This window comes from Anas platyrhynchos, chromosome 3 (assembly GCF_047663525.1).
Source record: "Anas platyrhynchos isolate ZD024472 breed Pekin duck chromosome 3, IASCAAS_PekinDuck_T2T, whole genome shotgun sequence".
NCBI lineage: Eukaryota > Metazoa > Chordata > Aves > Anseriformes > Anatidae > Anas > Anas platyrhynchos.
Window position 1 is genome coordinate 106,023,983 of NC_092589.1, and position 22,221 is coordinate 106,046,203.

The window sequence follows — 22,221 nt, forward strand, 5'->3', positions numbered from 1 at the left end:
TATAGATTTTTAAAAACTAATCTCCAAGTAGCAGGCTTTGGCTACTGTGACTAGATTTCTTTCACACACAAATAAACCCCAGAAGTTTCCAGTTTCTCCAGGAGATTTCCTCTTTCCCTTCATATCCCTGGTCTTTCCAGTGCATCTTCTGTTTTATAACTCTATTTTTTTTTTCCCCTAGGGCTGCTGAAATTGTCTGCGCTTTAGACCCTGGAGCCAAATAAGGCACGTCTAGTTGGGAAGATACCATATTCAGTGGGAAGCAGGGGTGAGGATGCATGAGGCTGGAGAGGAAAAGGCAGGGGGGAGGGCGAAGGGTTTGTATTCTTGACCTTAGGTAGCTGGTGCTGAGAGGTAGCGTATTGTGTTGAAGCACAGACAGAAGTAGAGTTTGTGGATGGGAAGGAGGGAGGAGGGAGGAGGAAGCTGGGACAGCGAGGGGGGAGGAGGAGAGAGCAGCATCTCTATCTTTCTTTGCAGACCACGCTGCTAAACAGCCAGGGGAGGCTCATGCTTCCCTAATATCCATCACTGCCTGCTTCCAACGTGGTCACAGACAGAGCAACAAAGAGGGTCTCAGAGGTAAGATCCATGCAACTTGCAAAACTGTAGCATCTGCTGAAATAAAGAGAAGGAGCAGCAACAATACAGGGAAAAGATTATCAGCACCTGGGAATGCTGAGAGGCAGCGGGGGGGGGGGTGCAACTGGAAGCCCAGGTCCCCAGAAGGCTAAGAAAGTAGAAAGTGTTAGCAGTAGCAGTGAGCAACAAGAATAGAGTAACAGGGGCACAGATCAGATCCGAGGGGATCAGGATACCAGCTAGCAATATTTAGCAGTGGGTAGTTTGTGTCCCAACTGCCTGTGTAGGAAGAGGAGAAAATATGGTAGGAGACCAATGAGAGCAAATAGTCTGTTACCTGAAATATATGGCTAAATAAGGCTTAACAAAATATATGAATGGATAGTTTATTTACCCAAAATGTAGTTTGGGAGTGAACAAAATATTTCATTAATTTGTGCATGTCAGAAGAAAAGATGTAAATTAAATGCAAAGCTTAAGCCTGCATATTGTTTTGACTTTTTATGTGAAAGTTTGATTTTTTACTTTAGGACTGTATTTCATTTCAGAAATGCACTTAATAGCAACAAGGAGAAACAAATGAAAAAAAAAAAATGAAATGTGTATTGTTGAGTCAAACAGAATGTGCTGTTGTTGTATTATTGTAACAAAATACTTGTGATACCAAAGCAAGGTATGGTGTTTGACCTGAGAAATTGTCTTTTTTTTTTTTTTTTTCATCTAGAAAAACACATACACACACAAACCTATAATTTTTTACTGGCCTGAAATGAAATTTATAATGATGTGTGATCCATCCCCATAGAGTAAAAAGCAATTTGGATAGATGTCTTTATAAAGTAAACTGTTTATTTTTAGTTGCTGGTTCTGGATGCACAGATGAAAGAGGCAGAAATGCTATCATGTATATATTGGAGAAAATGTTGCTTGCTTTTTCCCCTGTGCTTTGTCTCATTTACTTTGCTTTTTGAGGTATGAGCTACCTTGGTTTTGATCTAATAACTCATAGACCCTTCTGAAAATGATTAACAAGTAATGTCAGTATTAGTCAGCTCAACGTGTTTAACAACCATAAACAAAATTAACAGTCTTGTATGTCTTATGAATAAGATTCTTAAGGATTTAATTATTTTTTTTCCACTATGAAACACTGAAATCTATCTCCAAAGGTGGACATTCTGGTATTCTTATGCCTAACTGGAAGTTTCTGTTTACCTCCACTCTAAGTAACCAAAATAGCTCTAGTGAGTTGGTCGATCTGTGGTGTGAGTGAGGAAGTTGGAAACACTATTGTCTGCTGCCTTAGGGAACTTGGTGGTTGTGGACATGATTTGGATTTGAATTTTCATCAGCATAAATTTCCTGGCACAAGAGTACATGGGATCAGTATTGGGTTGTGTACTACTAAATCATTTTCTGTTATTTTCTTAGAGAAGAGAGCCACAAACTTTACAACAATAGGGCTTTTATTTTACTAGTTTTCACAATTATGTTAATTACCATTTCAGGGTTTACAGTTCCATTATTTCTTTTAAACAATAAATAGCAGCCTGACTTTGGTCCTTGTGTGGTGTTGTCAGCCATAGCTTTGAAATTGACTTCATTCACTAGAAAATCAGGGGTTTTATTAAAAAAAAAAAAAAAAAAAAAAAAAAAGGAAAACAAAAACACTAACCCAAAATAACCTCTTTTCCTGTCAGCCTGCTGCTTGCTTACACCATTTCTTGTTTGTTTTCTTTATTTGTTTATTAAATCTATCTTTTGGTTTAGTAGCTAGAGGAATGCCTAGTATATTTTGTAAACCTCATGTTCTGTCTTGTCCTTGATGTACATACATCGAAGAAAACCTTTAATTTGAGGCCTTGAAAGTGATCTTTTACTTCTTCAGAAAAACTAAACTTACTACATACAAAATTGCTTTACTCCTGGCGGGGGATGGGGTGGGATGGGGTATTTGACCACTGTTGATTTTCTTTGGCTTCTATTTAGGAAATGGAATGTTCTCACTTTGGAAAGGTTTATCTGTGGTATGCGCATAAAAAAACAATAACAAAACATCTAACAGTAAGAACCTACCACAGCAGGTAAATTTCATTTGAAGCTAATATTCTTTTCCACTTAAACAATAATTAGCTATTGTTCTCTTAAAACAACCTTCTATGAAATGTATTGTTCTTGAAGTTTATATGGGCTGGATGCAAAGCTCCCTGAAGTCAGGAAGAGACATTCCAGTGACTTCAAATGGCTTTGGATCAGGCCTGTCACGTGAGATTAGCCCCTGACAGGAGATGTTACAAGCACAGGCACAGAACAGAGAGATTTGGGGATGGAATTTCACTTATGCCCTGATCATCTTTGCCTTGTGAATATTTGGTAGACACAATGTTTTGAAGCAATGTTTCATTTATTTTGTATTACAAATGTCTGTAATGTGAGGTGACTATATAGTTTTACAGAAATTGTCATCTAACTTATGTTTTAGACCTATTGTCTATGTCTATATTTAACGGCTTCTGTTAGGGGAGTATGTTGTTGGATATGAGAGTCCAGAATTTCTTAGATGAGTTTTTTTATAACCTCAGTAATGCTATGAATGATATGCATAAAGTTAAGGGAAGAGTTTTCTAATGTGAAATAGCAAGTCAAAACCAACAGTTTGAATTCTATTTTTCTTGTTAAAGAACATGTTCTATATAAGAAACTAATGGCTTCCAAAGTTTCTCTTTAAAATATGACTCCCCTAAAAAAAAAAAAAAAAAAAAAAAAAAAAAGTAGAAGAGATTGCTCTATAATTTGTGACAAGTGGCAGTCAGTTTGACATTTTCAGTTGTTCTGCAAATATGTTTCTCATTTGAAACTTACGCAACTTACAGAGTTTGAAAGTAACCCCAAGAAGACCTGTGTAATTTTGTAGAACAAAACAAACCAGAAGCATTTTATAGCACTCCTTAGGTACAGCCAAATTCTTATTAGGAAGTTGTAAACTTTCAAAGGTGATTTGTGTCAATAAATGAAAGCCTATCAGACTCCTAAGCGCTCTAGTGATGCTAGGCATAATTATCTTTAGGGAAAAATTGCCTTTGGTTCTTATTGATTGTGGCTCTTCTAATGAATACAATGTCTGCATGGTGAATGATAAGTGATGTGTCACTCCTTTTCCACCCTCACACAAAATAAAGCATTTACTCTCATCTGAGATCAGGCACAACCTTGGGTTTATTTCATGTGAATAAAAGGCACAATTAAGGGTCATAAAAGGCCAGTGTAACTAACAGCCACCAAAATATACGCATAAACATCCCTACTTACACAAATATGTGAATGCATTCATGTATTACGTACTTGCACAGGGAAAGCATTACATATTTGACTTCAGCTGAAATTCTTTGCTTTTTTTCCACTTAGACTGTGGTTAATGATTCAGTCAGCTGCAAGTCTAACTCTTCAAAATGTCTGTTAGACAGACTGTGGCAGGAGATTCTGTTATTTACTAAGGAAATTTAAATGTGTCACTTATGCTCATGTTGTAGAGATTTGTTGCTGTCCCTACATAATTACACGTAAGGATTCCAAAGAACTCTAGTTTGATTTTCAGTTTGCCTTAATTTGCCATTATCCATGTGTTGCATTTCATGCTTAAATGTTTATGTGAGGAATAAAGAGAGTTTAAGAAGCAACATGAGCAGTGATATATTTTTGAGGAAACAGGAAAGGATAATTGCCCTTTAGACATTGTATATCTTAGAAAAAAATGCTGTTAAAAGAAATACCGATTGAGTGATGCATGAAGAAAATTTCCTTTTTCTAGCTAAACAGCATAGCAGTATTTTATGCACTAAAAGCAATCTGTAATGATGCTGGAGACATGTTTTACATAAATTTGTGGTAAATTAAAATTTATTTGTAGAAAGTATATTTACATCAAAGTCATAAAAATAAACAGTACTGACAAAGAATTGTCATCAAAGACATAGGTAGAAGAATTCATCCTGACACTTTGCTTATTGACTCTTTTTATGTTAACACTTTTTGTGTTGTTTTAAATGGTTGCCTGCAAAATGTATCCTTGTATGCCTAGCTCTCTTAGTTTTTAGAGCTCCGTTGTAGGAAATTGTGGTCGTCTAGGTCTTCTGTTTTTTATGAAAAGGTTTTTCATTTATAGGTTTTTATTTCTGCCACTTTTCTGTCTGAGGATAAGCATTTAAGTAAAATCAAAATAATGATCTGATCCTGTCTGGTGAAATTTTAGTGATAAAGTGCTTTGAAATTTGATTATGTTTGAATTATGTTTGTGCTTCCGAGAATTATGTTTGCAGTACTATTATGATTTATTATACAGGTCCTCATCTATGGGCTATATGTGTCAGTTCCAAGAAGACTCAAATGGGTTTATAAACAGGTTTAAATCACTGTTGCTGCTTCTATCAATTAGATGTTTATTATAGTCTTTTCTGATTTGGAACCACATTTTCACATTTTCAGAGCCTCTATGCTTTCCAATTTTCTCTATGAACTTAAGATTAAATTTATAAAGTAATACCTCATATACAAAGTGATCAAAAAACACACGGAGAATAGTGGATAAAACCATAGTTATTACTGGTGCAATAACTGGGGATGTTACTTGTAATAACAGCAATAAAATTATTTTCAGACACAAGAATGATTGTGAAGTTAATGAAAACTTCCAAAGATCATTTCATTCTCATCTGACAGCTGTTTTCATTATTTTTACCCCAGAGGTAATGAAATGGTTGATTTATGATGTAAGTGCATTTGTTTTTAAAGAAAACATTTGTGACTTGCTTGACTGCAATGTGACTCTGGTTAAGTGAGTGAGCCAGATCTCAGTGGTGTTTTGTACAGATGGAACTATAAATGGTTTGTGCCCTAACCGTTTGAAACCCATGCATGAATATGCTGTGGAGATATGCACAGACACACAGATGTCAATTTTGCTCAGTCTTTCCTGCCATCCCTGAAAAAGTCGCTTGTCACTCCTTTTAGAGGAAGAAATGCATCTTGTCACTTGCCAGTTCAGACTTACTTTAATAAGTAGTTTACAGTTTTATGTTTTTATTCAGCCAAAAATCTTTTATCAACAGGTGTTTGCTATACACTTCATTATTTCCCCCTTGTTCTGTTCTTTCACATTTTTTGTCATTTGTCATCTTTTGTGTAAAGAAGAGCACGGTGTTAAAACCAGTGGTAATTATGTCTCTGCTGCTCAGAAGGTCCACGAGGCAAAAAGGCCTTAAAAAGAAAAGAGTCATTTGACCTGGTATCCAGCTCTCCAGCCAAGATACTAGCATTTTACACGTTTACAGCACACCATTTTAATTTATCTCCTGCTTTGAAGTGCACCTGATGCTGGCAGGAAAAGCAGGAGGGGAATGTCACTGTAGTTGGTACTCTGCCTCACAGTAAGGTCCCCATTTAGAAGGGGATTTACACCGAGTGTTCCCTAGGCAGCAAAAATACTCCAATCCCATGACCCAGCATGGTGGGGTTATCGTAGAATCATCAAGGGTGGAAAAGACCTCCAACATCATCTGATCCAACCATCACCCCACTACCAATGTCACCCACTAAACCATCTCCCTAAGCACCACGTCCAGCCTTTCCTTAAATGCCCCCAAGGACAGTGACTCCACCACCTCCCTGGGCAACCCTTTCCAATGTCTAACCACTCTTACTGAGAAGAAATTTCTCCTAATTTCCAACTTGAACCTCCCCTGGTACAACTTGAGGCCATTCCCTCTAGTCCTATCACTAGTTACCTGTGAGAAGAGGCCGACACCCAGCTCCCCAAAACTTCCTTTCAGGTAGTTGCAGAGACCAATGAGGTCTCCACTGAGCCTCTTCTTCTCCAGACTAAACAACCCCAGTTTCCTCAGCTGCTCCTCACAGGACTTGTGCTCCAGGCCCTTCACCAGCTTTGTAGCCCTTCTCTGGAAATGTTCCAGGGCCTTGACGTCCTTCTTGTAGTGCGGGGCCCAAAGTTGAACACAGTACTCGAGGTACAGCCTCACCAGAGCTGAGTACAGGCGGACGATCACCTCCCCAGTCCTGCTGGCTACACTATTCCTGATACAAGCCAGGATGCTGTTGGCCTTCTTGGCCCCCTGGACACACTGCTGGCTCATGTTCAGGGAAGCATTGACCGACACCCACAGATCCTTTTCCTCTGCACAACTTTCAAGTCACTCTGCCCCAAGCCTGTAGCACTGCATAGGGTTGTTGCGAACAAAGTGCAGGACCTAGCGCTTAGTTATGAGATACTGACCAGGTGTACTCATGTGAGAAGGTGACTGAGCAAAAAGTGACATACTGTGCACATTCTGTGCTTCATTCTGTACTGAAGAGCATACAGAGACCTGTAAAATTCTGTGAAGCAAATCTGGGTGCAGAATCAGAGAAATGGTATTTGGAAAGCCCTGGTCTTCCACCAATGCTGCAATCCATTCTCTAGGGGCAAGTGTGCATCTACAATGTGAAATGAGGATGTGGCTCCACAAGGAGAAGCTGCTACAGTTGCTGTGTTATTGTGGGGTTTATTGCCTCATATAATCTGCGTAGATTAGAATGTGTTGTATCCTGCCATTTAAAACTTTGTTTAAAAAGTTGATTTTATGAATAAATTGAAAATTTGTTTTGGTCTAACCATGCTTGTCTAGGTCTTGCTCAGACTGAAAAAACAAGTGGGAAGTATCCATCTTGTAGTAAAGTCAGTCTCAGTATGTTGGGCACAAGGCATAAACTCAAGAAAGATTTTATTGTGTAGCTTGGTAAATCTTCTGTTTTAATTCTTACCACTGAGGTGGATGTGGTGTACTGTTTCTCCAGGCCATACAAGATGGCAGTGTATAGTTCTTGACAGCTTTGGGCAGCTGAGTACTGATCATGTACAGAACTACTGGTAAGATCCTTGTGTCTTACTGAGTTTGGTACCAGGCCTCAGAATTCATCAATAAATATCAGGTGTTGCTCACTAGGTTCAAATTCCTAGACTTTTATCTGTGATGTCAGGAGCATTTGATGACAAGCAGGCTCTTTGAAAGTCCATTTCTTTTTATATAATGTGTGGGAGAGGCACTGTACCTTATGCTTCCTCGCTTATGGAACTCTTTGGAGGAAACCTGGATACAGGAAAGAAGCTATGCAGTACAGCATGTCATCTTGTCTTCTTGATTTTGAGAAGTTTCTCCTCAAAAATAAAAATACTTTTTTTTTTTTTTCTTCATAAACAGAACTTGTCCTGTAAAGTTACTGTATCTTGACCGCCTGTGAACAGTCAGCTGTAAATTTTGTGGTATTGTAACTTAGAAAAAGCAACCAGCCTTTTTCTCCCTGCCTAAAATAGCAATAAAATTAACAAAACCATGAATAAATTATAACAACTTCAATATTTGGAGTATCTTCCATTTGCCTACTCTAGCCCACGAGTGAACATTAGTACTAACATCACCAATAAAGTTCACAGGGCCTGGTCTGAATCATAGACTGCTTCTTTTACAAGCTGTATATGCGTAAACCAGAGCTCACAGTTTAAACAACCAAGGTGTGGCGTGGATGTGTGTGTAAATTACCATGGTTTAGCTGCTTGCTCAATCAGCTGCTATGTGATAGTTACCCATAACTACAACCTTTTGTCTGCAAGGCTTTAATACAGAAGTAGTGTTATTTTGCACCAAGAATTTACCATAGACAACTAACCAGTATGGATAACACGATTATTACTTAATCCCACATGGCTTTCTAATGCTATTTCAGTAGGCCTTGTAGCATGAGTGTACTATGATGCCATATCCTGGTTTGTGTATGACATGCTTCCAGTTCCATGCCAAAAAATGTAGCTCTGCTGAAAGCTGCAATATAGCTTTCATAATAATTAAATTGGCTGGAGAAAGAGCATACACAAATAGTCATGTCAGGGCCAAAGATGCACTATAGAGGCCCAAAGATGCTTTGGCCAAACATCAAATAGAGTGAACATGGTCCTTCCAGTGACTAGACCCAAGCAGTATAGACACAATGGTTCTGCATCCCTTGACTTAAAGGCATCTCTTCCTCGGCCAGGGCTTTTAGTAGTAGAGGTGTCACATTGCCAGGCCAATCTGGATGGGAAGTAATGCTGTGTAGGATGGCAACAAGAAAGCAAAATGTTGTGGGTCACTCTATCCCCCTTTCAAATTAGCTATACAGCTTCACATAGCCTTTTCACTGCCAGATTACATTGCTTTACATGTAATTTGGCTTCTTTGGTAATGTGTTCACTTTCTAAAGAAAAAAGGCTATCTTGAAATTAAGCTAAGTCTTACTACATGTTAGAGCAATCCATTTACGTTTTACTAAGTGAGGTCTTCATCTCCAGGTAAAGGTTGCCTTAAGGTTTTGTTGCTGTTGTTTTCACTCTGTGTTTCTGTGGATCCAGGATGAAGTACATTTTTCTTTTTAAAGCAGCTCTTTGAATATATCCAGTTAGAAATTGCCTACAGAGTTGTATTTGTTGGATTATGTGATGAAAGTCTGGCAACTTATAACAACATTGACATAACGGAGAAAGATTACTGGCAAGTATACCAAGTAGCAGTATTGGAAAGGAATAATCTATGTGATTTTATATTTTCTACCTACAACAGAATAAAGTGTAACTGCAGCCATAACATTCGCTACACCAAATTCAGGGCCATGTATAAAACCATGCACATGAATATCTAATGTGTTTTATGAAGGCTTTATTCACACATCCTCTTCTAACTGCAACTGTGCTGGTTAAAAAGGTTACTGCCCCCAGTACCTCATTATGGCACTTCTGTCAGAGGTTATCGCAGTCGACTCTGCCAGCTGAGCTGCTCACATGCACAATTCCAAATCTGTTTCTCTTAAAATGAATGGGGGTGATCAAGATCTATGATGTTAACAGTTTATTATTATTATTATTTTTGACTAAAGAGGGACAGGGCTTGCTCACAGGAGCGACTGAGTGTGTAAAGCTAGCAGGACAATAATTTCCACTGGAGCAGTAATGAGCCTCTATAAAAATTATTATAATCTTTTTAGGGGGACACTCCTAGATTTGTACATGGCCTTATGTGCATTGGATTTGCATCACAGAATGTTTAGTTTTTTCATATTGTTGTGTAGATATAGCCTTAGGCTGGTATATAGCTTGTATGTTTATATGTCATTTGTCCTGTCCTGGACAGGATTCAGTTAAACGAAAATATTTACAGACTTGTGCCTCAGAAGAGGCACATTTATTTTTTTTTATTAATATTATTTTTTAGATATCTGTTTATATTCATTTTTTGTTTAGATATGTGTTTTATCTTCATGTTGGGTCTGCTCTAGGGGCTCTGTACTGATTCAGAATCTTCCGTTCTACCAGAAGACATGCAATTTTTCTTTTTTTTTAAAATAATAATTATTTATTTTAAAACAACAGCAAAAATGCTCTGGTTTGGTTCAAAACCCATTGAAACCAATAGGTTCAATTCTAATAACCTTTGCATGGCCTCCATTAGATTTTTGTCTGTGCACCTTCTGAATTCTAAAAGATTATTATCTTTTTAACCTTCTACTGTTTGCTTGTATTTGCCTTCATTTTTATGGTAGTGATTTAATATAGAAGAGAGTTTCTAAAAGTGGCAAGATTCTTGATAATTCTAATAGCACTCTATTCTTTTTGTGAACTGAATTTTCTTGTTTTAGGTAACTGAATTTAAGCAAGTAAATGTTGGTTGAGTTGAGTTGATTGTATTAGGTGGTCTAGAAATGTATTTAAAACAAGCATTGTGAATCCAAGTGTTTGCATTATCAATTATGTATGACTTTATTTTAAAATGTTGACATGTATGCTTTGTGTGTTGTGTTATTGCTGATAATGTCATTGACTTAAAAATTGGGAAAAATATTGTCAGTGTAGGAAAAAATTTTATTAATGTCAGTTTGGAAAAAAAATCAATACAAAACAGCTTACCATTTGGTCACAGATTTTTAAGTTTAAGTTTAGAACAATATAAATTGAAGAATAAATTGAGAACGGTGCATCTTGAAGTGTTTTCCTGGCTGAGCTTGTGCAGAAAATGTTTAAATGCTGCAGGGAATGTATAGTGTTGTTAGGATTTTAGGGGACTCCCAGTGTCGTGGTTATATATTGAGCACTTTTATTTGATCAATTTGTTCAATTTTAGTTCCTCAGAAAGAGGAAAGATTCAACTGCTTGATTAAAAGTACTGATGATCATCTCAGATTGTTTTGTGGAAAATTTTTCTCTAAAAGTTTTGGAAGGCAATAGGAAAATGATGCACTTATCCATCACACCATTTAGGGAAGAAAATATTTTGAAAGCCATTAAAATCATGTTTTTTTTTTTTTTTTTTTTTTTTTTTTTCTGAAAAATATAAACAAAAAAATAGAAATTGATATCAATTCCTAAGGTACGCACAGAATTTAAAATGTGTGCATTTATTGGGTGAAGTTACATTAGCAAGCTCATATATCTGTCTGTTTTAAGTGGACTTCTGTATAATAGAGAGTAGGTAGAAATACTGTGGGTGTGAGTAGACAGTGAGGTGTCATCAAAAAACTTTAGACAGAATGGTTTGTGAAATAAAGTAGGTGTTTGAGAGCAGTTTCCAAATCAGAAAATTGAAACAATTTTTTCTTGTTGGCATTTTCATTCCCCCATGTTTGTAAAACCTTCTTAGTATCCTCACTGGTACATTAGGACACAAAGCAATTATGAAAAGCAAAAGAAATCCTGAGTTTCTTGGCTAAATTTGGAAAGATTTTTTTGACATGGCTGACCATCCTTCGAATAAGATCTTTGTGTCAGGGTGCAGAGGTCAGGGTATAGAAGCCTTGGGATATCAAAAGGTGGTGAGAAGAATGGCTGGGATTTCCAGCAGCCTAAGAGTGCTCTTTTGTCTCTGGTGGTCAGTTGTCGAGGATGATGCCTGTGGACATCAAAGAAATGTCTAAACAGTGTTATCTAGGCCTGTCCTTTGCCCCCTGCCATGTAATGGGCCTCTTTTCAGGAAAACATTGGGAAAGCTGAGAAAGCGAGTTGTCCTATGCTACTGCTATTAATTCAGCAAGAAAGCAGATCAATAACATTTGCAGCAACCAGTAAAACAATCTGTTAGTTTTAAAAAGTACAGATTAGTCAAGCCTATAAATTATATATTGCACACCCAAGATTTGATTTTAATGTGTGTTGTTTTTTTTTTTTTTCTTTTCATACTCCACATGCTGTGAGACTGTATTCCTTTAAGAATTCAATTTCTGCTTGCTTTGACATATTATGGAGAACTGTTCTGAGAAAACAGACAAAAATAGTCATAAATGAACTGATATTTTATGCATTATGTGCTTAAAAATTGATTTTGATGCCTGGAAGAGTGATGCCATCATTTTCAAGAAGGATGTGCTTTCCTCATCAATGAGTGAAAGTTACAGTACCAAAGCAATCCTGTACCTGATATTTTTCAGCTCCTGTTTTGCCTGCTATTGAAGGAATAACAGCTGCTTGCTGTTCATTTGTGCATTCTGAATGTAATACAAAAATATATTCTGAAAATGTTATGAGGAAAGAAAAAAAGTCTATTATGAATATTTTCTATTTTGTCCAGGTGCAAAAGCAAAACACAGTGCTCTTTGTTCTTTTTTACATTTCCTTTTAAGGGTAGGAACTCTTTAAAACGCTACTTTTGCAAAGAGATCCTGGCTACTGCAGGGTTTAATGGTGAAAAAACAGGGGCCTGAGCCATGTGGGAGCTCATTGGACTGAAGTAGGTGGCAACTGGGAGGAAGTCAGACTAGGAATGGACTTTTTCTTCTAACTCCTGTAAATCTAACTCTGGCTTTTTGTTGATTCAAAAGAAACAATAGTGCCTATGTACAGAATACACTGATATACAGAATTGCATTATTGTCTTAAGAAGACTACATGATCTCAATATCAGGAACTCAAGCCAAATGGCAATGTAGATATTAAAAATGAAACGAAGCTGTGGTTGAATCAATGACACTTTCTTAAAAAACAAACAAACAAACAAACAAACAAACAAAAAAAAACACAAAAACAACAACAACAAAACAAAAAACAAAAACCAGAAAATTGGAGCCGGGATTTGTCAGCAAATAGTTGTGTTACATCTTTAAATATAGCTAAAAATGTAAGTGCAACATATTTTCAAAAGTCTGAAATTAAACTGTTTAATGAGAATGTGTTTCTGTATCATATCTCATTCTAATGTAAATTAGGTTTATAGACAAAACTTTGATAAAAATGTCTGAGTTAACTTTAACTAGAATACATATAATGTCACTGTTGCAGGTTAGAGAGCTAAACTTGAAACAATGGTAAGTAACAGATGTACCGAGATAATCATTATTTATTTGGACAGATACTGCACTTGAAGACTGATATTTTGGGCTGCTAGATGATTCACTGTTACTTACTTTCCCATATCCTCATCTGGTAAGGAAGGCGAAGAGCTAGATATTTTGCTATCATGCCTCAGTGATAGCAGGGAGGCTAGATGATTGTATTCATCTGCACCACTACGTTGAGAGTTCAAAGTCCTTCTCACTTCCAGAATATGGATCTTGAACATTGATACTATGGTCTCTAGATAATATATTTTATAATTTAATACATAATATAATATTATTTTAGAAAAACACAAAAAACAAACCTTTGCATCTCCTATATTATTTTATCTTTTTATTTTTTACTATACCTGCATTATTTTTTTCTGATCAGAGTTGTATCCTGATTTTGCAAATATATCTATCCCTAACTTTATTGAAGAGAATAGTTCATATAAGCGGAGAAGGACAAAATCAACAAAAAAATGGGAGTGTCTGCAGAAGTGAAATCTTGATTCTGTAGTTAAATTGTGATCCTATGGCAAAATGGATGTATTAAAGTTGTCATCAAAAGTGATTCATGTCTTCAAGCATCGTATTTCAGCACTGGTTTAGCTAATAGACTTAGCTAATGAATAGGTCACTGTTTGCTAGCATAAGGCATATCCAGTTATGTCATGAATGCATAATTTATAAGTAAGGATAAGAAAGCAGAAGTCAAGGAAACAGGAGAAAAAATAAATTTCTCTCTTGAAGAGAGAAGTCAGACCATCTTTGATGTTTGCAGAAATGCCTCTTTATTTATCTGTACTGGACACTTATTCAGAACTTTCTGCTATCCAAATTTATGAACATTCCTTCCAGACAACTATTCAAAAATATATTAAAAATAAGTAAATGAATATATACAAGAAGCAGAAATTGTTTTGTGAGAACCATCCTGCTTAAAAGTTTCTCCTTAGACTGGAAACTTTTAAAATTAAGTTTGTTTTTACATTTTGCTTTTGCCCAGTTGCTGGCAGGGGAGACGAAACTCACTCTGTGTTGCAATGCAATGACAACTCCTTTTGAAAGTCAGGCTTAAAAAAGAGGAGTCCAGTGGGGAGGACTTTTGTGTTGAGGGAGCAGGACAGCTCCTCCTGAAGCCTATAAGGAAAAATGTATGCTCTCACTTCCTTACTCTTCTGTGAAAAGAAATGCACCCATCATTGGACCAATCTGCTGTCATCTCCATATGCATGTCTTACCTGGTTGTACAAGTTGTCCCCATTACACAACCTAACACATAAACACACATCCAATACAGCATTGGATGTGCACTGTCCTCTGCTGGGGAGCAGTTTTATTTTGGTCATATGATGGCTGAATTTTCAGTGTCTAAAGGCTGATGGGTAAAGGGTCATATGGGAGCTGTTTTCCAGAGTAATTCATATAGCCCATGAGACCCTCACTACTGGGTTCCCTGGAGAACAGACTGGAACAGAGCAGTCATGCTGGCAGAATGGGTCTAGCCATTTGCTGTGAGGTTGGTTGCTACCACTGAAGTTTAGACAAAAAACTGCCTTGTGGTATGTTTGTGTAGTACACTGTCTGTGGTGAAGCTCTAATCTGAGGTTGTCTTGAAATACTTTGTTTTATCAAAAAGTAGTATAAGTAGGTACTAGTAAAATAATAAATATTTAAATTTGCGAGGATAAGATTCATGATCCATTTTTTAGGATTATCATAAGCCTCGTTTTAAGGAATCTGAAACCTGTGATTTCACCTAGATTTTGTTGGGAAAGTCTTCCAAAAAATCAGCTAGCATTGTACAATTAGTTCTTAATGATACAGCATAATGACTGGACAGAATAACAGATGAAGTAAAGACAGTTAACATATGCAAATGAATAAGATTATATGGAGAATAATGATGTATAGAAAGAATATGTGAAACTATTTGTGAGGAGAATGGGAATAGCTTTAAGAAACACATTGCTGAGTGGTCTGAGTGGCATGTCACAATCCAAGGTGCTGTGTGTAACTAAAGGCAAGACTTAAACCACAGGTTGGACAATCCACACACAGAAAATCAGGAGTTGATGTACAAAACTTACTGCTTTAAAGAAGGCAGATACTCAACTTGCTACTAAATACATATATTTATTTAGTCTATGCAGTTTAAGGGTAAACAGAATGGTTTCTCTTGTGGTTGCATCAAGTATATGCACAGCCACTATGCAACCACTATAGTGCCTCCGGGTCTGCAACACAGTATTTAGATGCAACTTTCTCAGTTTTTCATAGCAGTGATAATTTTCTCATCATGTGTAAATGTCAGTATTGGTTGTTCCAACGCTAAATATTTTAGTTCTTGGAAAGGAAACGTAGGCAGAAGTGGAACGTGTATATCATTTTTGGGAAGGGCATTTAGGGAGAACAGGTTTAAATTGGAGAAAGTAGAATGAAGAAGGGAAAACTGTGACCAGGATGCACATGGACTTGAAGACAGAGCCTATAGTGCTAAATAAAGCAGTGCTTGTGGTTAGTTTGAACGCTGGATATGGAGTGATTCCACAGTTTTGGCCTGTGGTTAGAAGTCTTATGGACAGTGCCGGGGCATACTGGGAGAGTTCTCAGCAGGCAGAGGGGACAAGACCAGCCTGGCCTCACACACTGTGCCAGCAGGCTTTTCACACTAAAACAGTTCTGCAGCCCTTCAGTTTCATGTTGTGAAAGCATCACGATGATGAGTTGCAACACCACACTGGCATTAATTAAAAATACCATCTCAAACCACATTCGAAGATTATATCCTCAGAGCCATAGGGCACTATGTAGTATGCCCAGAAATGTAGCGTGGGCATACCACAGAATGACCTGTGACCTTGTTTTCTTTTGCAGTAGAGACATTGCAAAGGAACCACATTCCCTGTTTGGATGTAGCTGGCAAGTAGGTGGGCTTGCTATGAAACTGATTCCTCTCGCCCAAGTGGGAATGCCTGCCATATAGAGCAGCATTATTGATGAGCTTCATCTGTATGGGTCTTCCAATAGGCTCACCTCTATAGTTTACCACTAATGACTGTAGCATGGGACAAATAGAGAAGAAGTGGCTAACAGCAATAACTAAAAGTTATATCACCACATAAGGGGTGTGTTTTGTCTTTGCTTTTTGTGCAAAAATCTTATGAGGTCATGAAACTAGAGTGATGAGCTGATAAAGCAAACTATTGCATAAACAAGTGTCATGTTATTGACCGATAGCCTCAGCCCCAGGACACGTTAGAGTGTGTGTGTTGATATGTGTGTATGCACAAGTAGTACCTACCCACCTGATGCACTTTCATCTATTGCGGGGATCCATCATTTGCTTTTAATGAGTTTCTTAGTGGCATATTGGGACACTGTTGTCTGAAACACTTAAACAAGTGATAAGCAGAATTTTTTCAAAGGGTTAAAAGTGTCAAAGTTGCTTATAAAGTAAAAATCTATTCAATAAGAAAAAAATGTATAAAGCTTTAGTTTGGTAAACAATGTGCACCTGAATAGGATGGGGCTATTCATGCAGTATATAGACTGTTAATTGAATGGATAAGGAAAAAATAGTAATACACTATTTCTAAGCCTATAATGCGTGGATTTAGCAGCACTGATAGAAGTTTGCAGTCACAGAATCACAGAATTGTTTGGATTGGAAAGGACCATAAAGATCATATAATTCCAGCCCCCCAGTCAGAGGTTAGGAGGAAAGGAAGGACTTTCATAACAAATAAGTTGTAGAACTTGCTGAAAAATTATATCAAGTCAAAAGCATGAAAGGAATCACACACATTCATGGAAGAAACATCTGTGAATACCAATTAACCATCAGGATGTGGCTATAACCTCCATTTCAGGTCAGGCGATTGCCAAAACTGGGAGACTGTGTGGGTGAAGCAGCGTGCTATACAGATTTTCCTTCTTAAGCTCCTTCCTGAAAGCTACAGCTAGCTGGAAGCAGGATGGTGAGCTTGATGGACCTTTATCTGATAAAACTCTGGTGTTCCTGTGTTCAACATTTTAAGTTAGCAGCAGAATGTTAGTAGGGGTAGGTCTGCAATTGTGTAAACCAGTTATTCCTCCCTTTTCTTCTTTATAGCTTTTGTCACAGGAGAAAAAGAAGAAAGGAAATATTTCTGTCTGAAAATGACCCGGGCTCTTTGCAGGATTGACTCATGCACTTCTTTAGCCAGAGATCATATTCCTTGGTCTTAGACAGCTTGTAGGCAAGCAACAGTTATAACAGTTATTCCTCAGTACTTCTGGAGATGTTTCCCCACAGAGGATAAATTCTTTAGAATGATTTATATGTGGTTCATCCCATATTCTATCATAGAGCTATTGTTCGGGTACATTTAATATTACGTTTTCTTTATTCTTCAAAAGTTATGCTTTATTGTGGTGCTGCTTAGACAGTACTTTGGCAAGGCATTTTCAAGCAAAATTTTCACTACGTTTCAGTAAGTAGCACTATCCTTATTTTACAGTGAGACATTATATGTAGGATTAGAAGACAAAAGCTGAGATCATAACATTTATGCATTGGGATGTGTTATAACAAGCTAGGATAATCTTAAGCCTCCCAAAATCAGACATACTGAACAAAGACATGGGAGCAAGTTGCCCTATGGTGGGCAGGTAAACAACCTGCTCAGAATCAAATTTAAATGTAATTTTCAAAGTTTGAATTAGAAGTCTAAACTTCTTGCCTTCTAATCTTGTGCTACCATTTCTGAATGCATCTTCCTCCTCCTTTCAAATTATATTATAATGCTAGGCTATATTTTTCTGAAAGAGCTTTTATCAAATGTCTAGGAAAAAGACTGGCCTTTGTAAGAATTTTTTACTGCTATTGGACATGTGTGTGTGTAAAGTATCCTTGGTGCATAATTACAGGGAAATGGAAGCTGGCAGATGTGAGAGAGTCACCCCTTTAAGCAAAGAATTTTGCTCTTACACAAATTACAGGATAAATGGATGCTTGCAGATATGAAGAGTAAGCCCTTAAAGGCAAGAATTTTGCTGTTACATAAAAGCTTGTTCCTAACATGTCAATTGGTACAATATGTCCAGTTGTGGTGTTTCAGAAATACCATTTTGTACTGTTCATGCTGTCTGTTAAGAGTGCTATTCCATTCTTTCATCTAGTCACATTAACTCTGTTCTTTTAAATCTTTCTTGATCATGAGAGACTGTTCTCTGATACAGGGACAAAGTAATATTAAAATGTGAGAGCAATGCCCAGTTTATTTAAAAAATATGAAGATCTATCAACTAACTGAAGTAATGGGGCTAAAAATAATATACATGAGATAGACCCTTGAAGTTTTTACTGGAAGATACAGTAAGCTATCAGTCCTTATGCACTGTTGATGTGTCAGTCATTATTTTGTTATACTTCTAGCAAAGGTGCCTGTGTCACCTTTTTTTATGTGCTGAAGAATCTCCGCCAACTAGATAGTCCTGAAGCTTGTTAACTCCTTCGGTGTTCGTTCTTGTCTTTCATTTCAAGTTCTACAATGTCCTTTTTGACAAAGTGGACCCAAAGTGCACACAGTGCAATCCAGTGCAAGCAGATTATGGATTTATCCAGTGGCATAAGAACATTCTCTGTTTTAGTCTCAGCTCCTTTCCTCTAAATTCTTAAAATCTGATTTGCACTTTTTGTATTTTCTAATGAAAACAAAAAGAAAATTCAAATTTAATGTTAGGATTTACTAATAAGGTCACTTAATATACTACTGAGGTTGCTTTTCTCAACCAAGGTATTGATGTTCTAGGTAATTTCTTACTACAAGAGTATATTGAGAAAATAATTTCAGGTACAAATAAATCATTCTTGAAAGGAATTTTCTTTGATGACTATAATTACAAATTTAAATACCATAATCATTAGGATTATACAATGCACATTCAGAGAGAGAGAAGGTATGTAATTACCATTATGTAGTAAATAACTGGCATTGTGCTATCTTGAGATTTTTATGGTGGAAAATAATTACTACTTGTAATTCGTGTTGCTTTTGGTATAGATCTATTTTTCTGGGTTGCCTTTCCTATTAATGCATTTCATATTTGTGTTGTATAACTTGCAGTAATGATTTTCTTTCCAACCAGAATAAGATAAAATGTCAAATAAGGCATAATGTCATAATGACACTGTTGTTTGTCTTCAGCTACAGCTTCTTTTCTGTATTATGAGGTTAAAAAAATAGTAAGGATTTTAGCATTGCTTTCCACAAAATGTTAGAAATCATGCTTCTGACAAATTCGGTTATAATTTTTTGAAGAATTCATTATCATCATGGCAGATTACTTCAGACAAACAGTTGTTTTTTGAAAAATTCTGAGGATGAAAGAGCAAACATTATACTTAATCATTTCATTTTTATAATAAATCATTTTTTTTTAACTGATTTTATTATTATTATTTTTTTTCAGAAGTCAACAGCATAATATATACTTGTTATGCTATTTCAACACCAAATTTTGGACATGAAGAATGTTAGGATAGAATAGATTTTATAGGACCTTTGTCTTAACAGCTCGTCACTCAGTATTTTGTTAAAAGCTAAGTTTTTGAGGCCTTTGGAAACTGAATTAAAACTTAAATACTTAAAGTATTTTCACATTGTTCATACTATGCATACAGCTAATAATTTTTATGTATTCAGTTGAAAAGTACTTTGATGTTAATATGTGAGAAAACTATGCAAAGCTTATTCTTTTATTTATTTATTTATTTTGCTCATTGATAGACCTTGTCAATTGTTTAAATGTCTGTGGTTTGAATTAGGTATAATAAAACCTACAGTAATGATGAGTTGATTCTCAGGAAGAGAATATGAGAAAAGGGATCTACATTTTGCAAAATAGTGTCTATTACTTCTCTGATTTTAGTTTTTAGACAATGAAAACACAGACAGCTAGATTCTCAGTCTGCTAATAGCATTGTATGCTATTTGCAAATACCAGACCTGTTCTATAAAAAAAAAAAAAGAAAGAAAAAAAAAAAAAAAGAAAAAAAAGAAAAATCCCTTTATCCAAGCAGCTGTATTGTCAGCTACAGAATTTTAATAAACATTGATGTAGGCTCTCTAAAACTGTTTCATCCAACATGACATTTAAAATAAATATGGAATCCTTTATACTTGTCTTTTAGTTCTTTCATTTTTACCAAACAGTTATGTAAAACTGATGATATTTGTGTCATGTACTGTTGTCCTGTCTCTAGGGAGAGGGAAGAAGATATTTCAGCAGGGCTGGAGATGACATGCTTAGCTGAAATGCATTTAACCTTTTTTTTTTTTTTTTTTTTTCTTCTAATTTTTAGCACCAACAGGTGGGTCTCCACCTGCTAGAGTTTACTCTGCAAAAGAGTTCTGAGTAAATAATTTTATTAACCTTTCTGAACTTACATGTTAGGATATTTGCATTTGGACTTCATTCTGTTGGGTGCTATTCTACTGTGCATTTCCAGGCATTACCAAAGGCAGCTAGTGTTGGGATTGATCATAAGGAGGTCATGGATGCTGAGAGGGTCAGCATTTGTATTGCCTGATGTATATCCTGTTTCTTATGTTAGAACTTGCTTCACTTTACAGGTGCAAATGGAAGGCAATTTATCTGCTTACCAACCTTTATGTATTGACACTCAGTTCAGCAGGACCTAGCTGTATAACACCCAGTAGAAGAGTACACCTGGAAGACTACAGTCTGGCTGGGTTTACATGTCATGTACATAAGCTAGTAGGTTGTTTGAGACCTAAGCTGGCTTATCTTGGAGTCATGTTGAGGGCCACTGGCACAGGCAATGTCCAAAGCAGATAATACTTGCATGGATATTTGAGAGTTGCTAACTTTTTGACATTGTGTTTTGTATTTTTTCAACATTGCATTATTCCAGTATTGTTAATATTCACAGATGTAATTTTCAGCATAAAAAATGCAGGATTGATTTATCTGTTTGCTAATGGAACTGTGATGACTGATAACTATGAGAGTTTCAAACCAGATGAATAAGATGCTAGCTATGTAACTAACCAAATGCATTTCAGAGGAGAACCTTTTCCTAAATTTCTGTAATGCTTTTAGAAAGTCTGATATGATGATGAATTTTCATTGGAACATACAATGTTTTAATGAATGAAAATCAATGAAGTTCTTGTTAAGATCTGAGGACACTCATAAAACATTTAGAAAAACATCATTTTTGACACAAACTGATTGACAGAACTGTTGATTACACTGGGTTTTGATCTCTCCTGTTATTGCAGATCAGTTAAGAAACTCTAGGGGAAGAAGACAGGACAAGAGAAAGCTGCATGCTGTATTTTTCCTCAGCTATAGCTTACAGCAATTTAGAAGCTGCAGGGAACTTCTTGTACCATTTACCCTAATAAGAAAAAAAACACTTTCTATCAGAAAATATATTTCACAGGTTGTTTCTACATGACTCTATCTTTGGGTATTCCAAATGGAATTATAGAAAACTGAAAGATTAACTCCTCCACACCCTCCAAAGGTCACACATTTAATAGGAGTTTAAAATAAATAGCTAAATATTTATTAAGAGGCAAGAACAGATGATGATCCAGTACAAAGAGGTGTTGCAGGAGAACTACATTAAAATCTGGGCTTTGCCACTTTTCTTATGTGACTTGGAAATATTTGAACTCTGTCTCTTAAAATTATTTAGCCAAAATTACCTGTCATGGACTTCAGTTGTAACTAGGGACTCAGAGGCTCATGGGATCTGTGCAAAGATCACTTCAACTCTGTAATTTCCCACCAGTAAAATGGAGAAAGAACATATCTTGGCTTCCCTGCAGTTTTCCAATGGTGTTATTAAACATTGAACCGTTTAGGAATTACAGTACATAGACCATGAATGAAAAACTGGAGATTCTAGTACTTCTAAAAACTAAGAAGGAACAGTTTTTATTCAAGTGAGACTGAATTTTTTACTATTTTTAACATTTTCAATTGATGCATCTAAAATGTACCAGTAAACTCTTTTGTATCAGTTTTTAGTGCAAGTGACCAGATGAGAGAGTTAAGAAATATATATATTTAAAATTAAGGTAAAAAATAAAAATAAAAATGAAAACTCTAATGATTTCTAGTAATTAAAACAGGTTGTTCAGATAGCAAGTAGTGCACTAGTACTGTACATTTATTTTGTTTAGAAACAGAGATCTGTGTTTCTTTTTAAGTCATTAAGTATGAAAAAAGCCATCC

The 22,221-nt window shown here is 36.2% G+C and overlaps 1 protein-coding gene across 3 annotated transcripts in view; it reads left to right on the forward strand.

Moving 5' to 3' along the window:
* Positions 1-397: 397 nt before the first annotated feature.
* Positions 398-22,221, forward strand: part of GREB1 (growth regulating estrogen receptor binding 1) — a 95,284-nt gene continuing 73,460 nt past the window's right edge. Inside the window, exon 1 of one of the 3 annotated variants that reach the window (XR_011808571.1) lies at positions 398-582. The gene's annotated coding sequence lies outside the window, so the exon portion shown is untranslated. The remainder of the gene's footprint in view (positions 583-22,221) is intronic. The other 2 variants (XM_027455240.3, XM_027455242.3) reach the window with 2 other exon arrangements.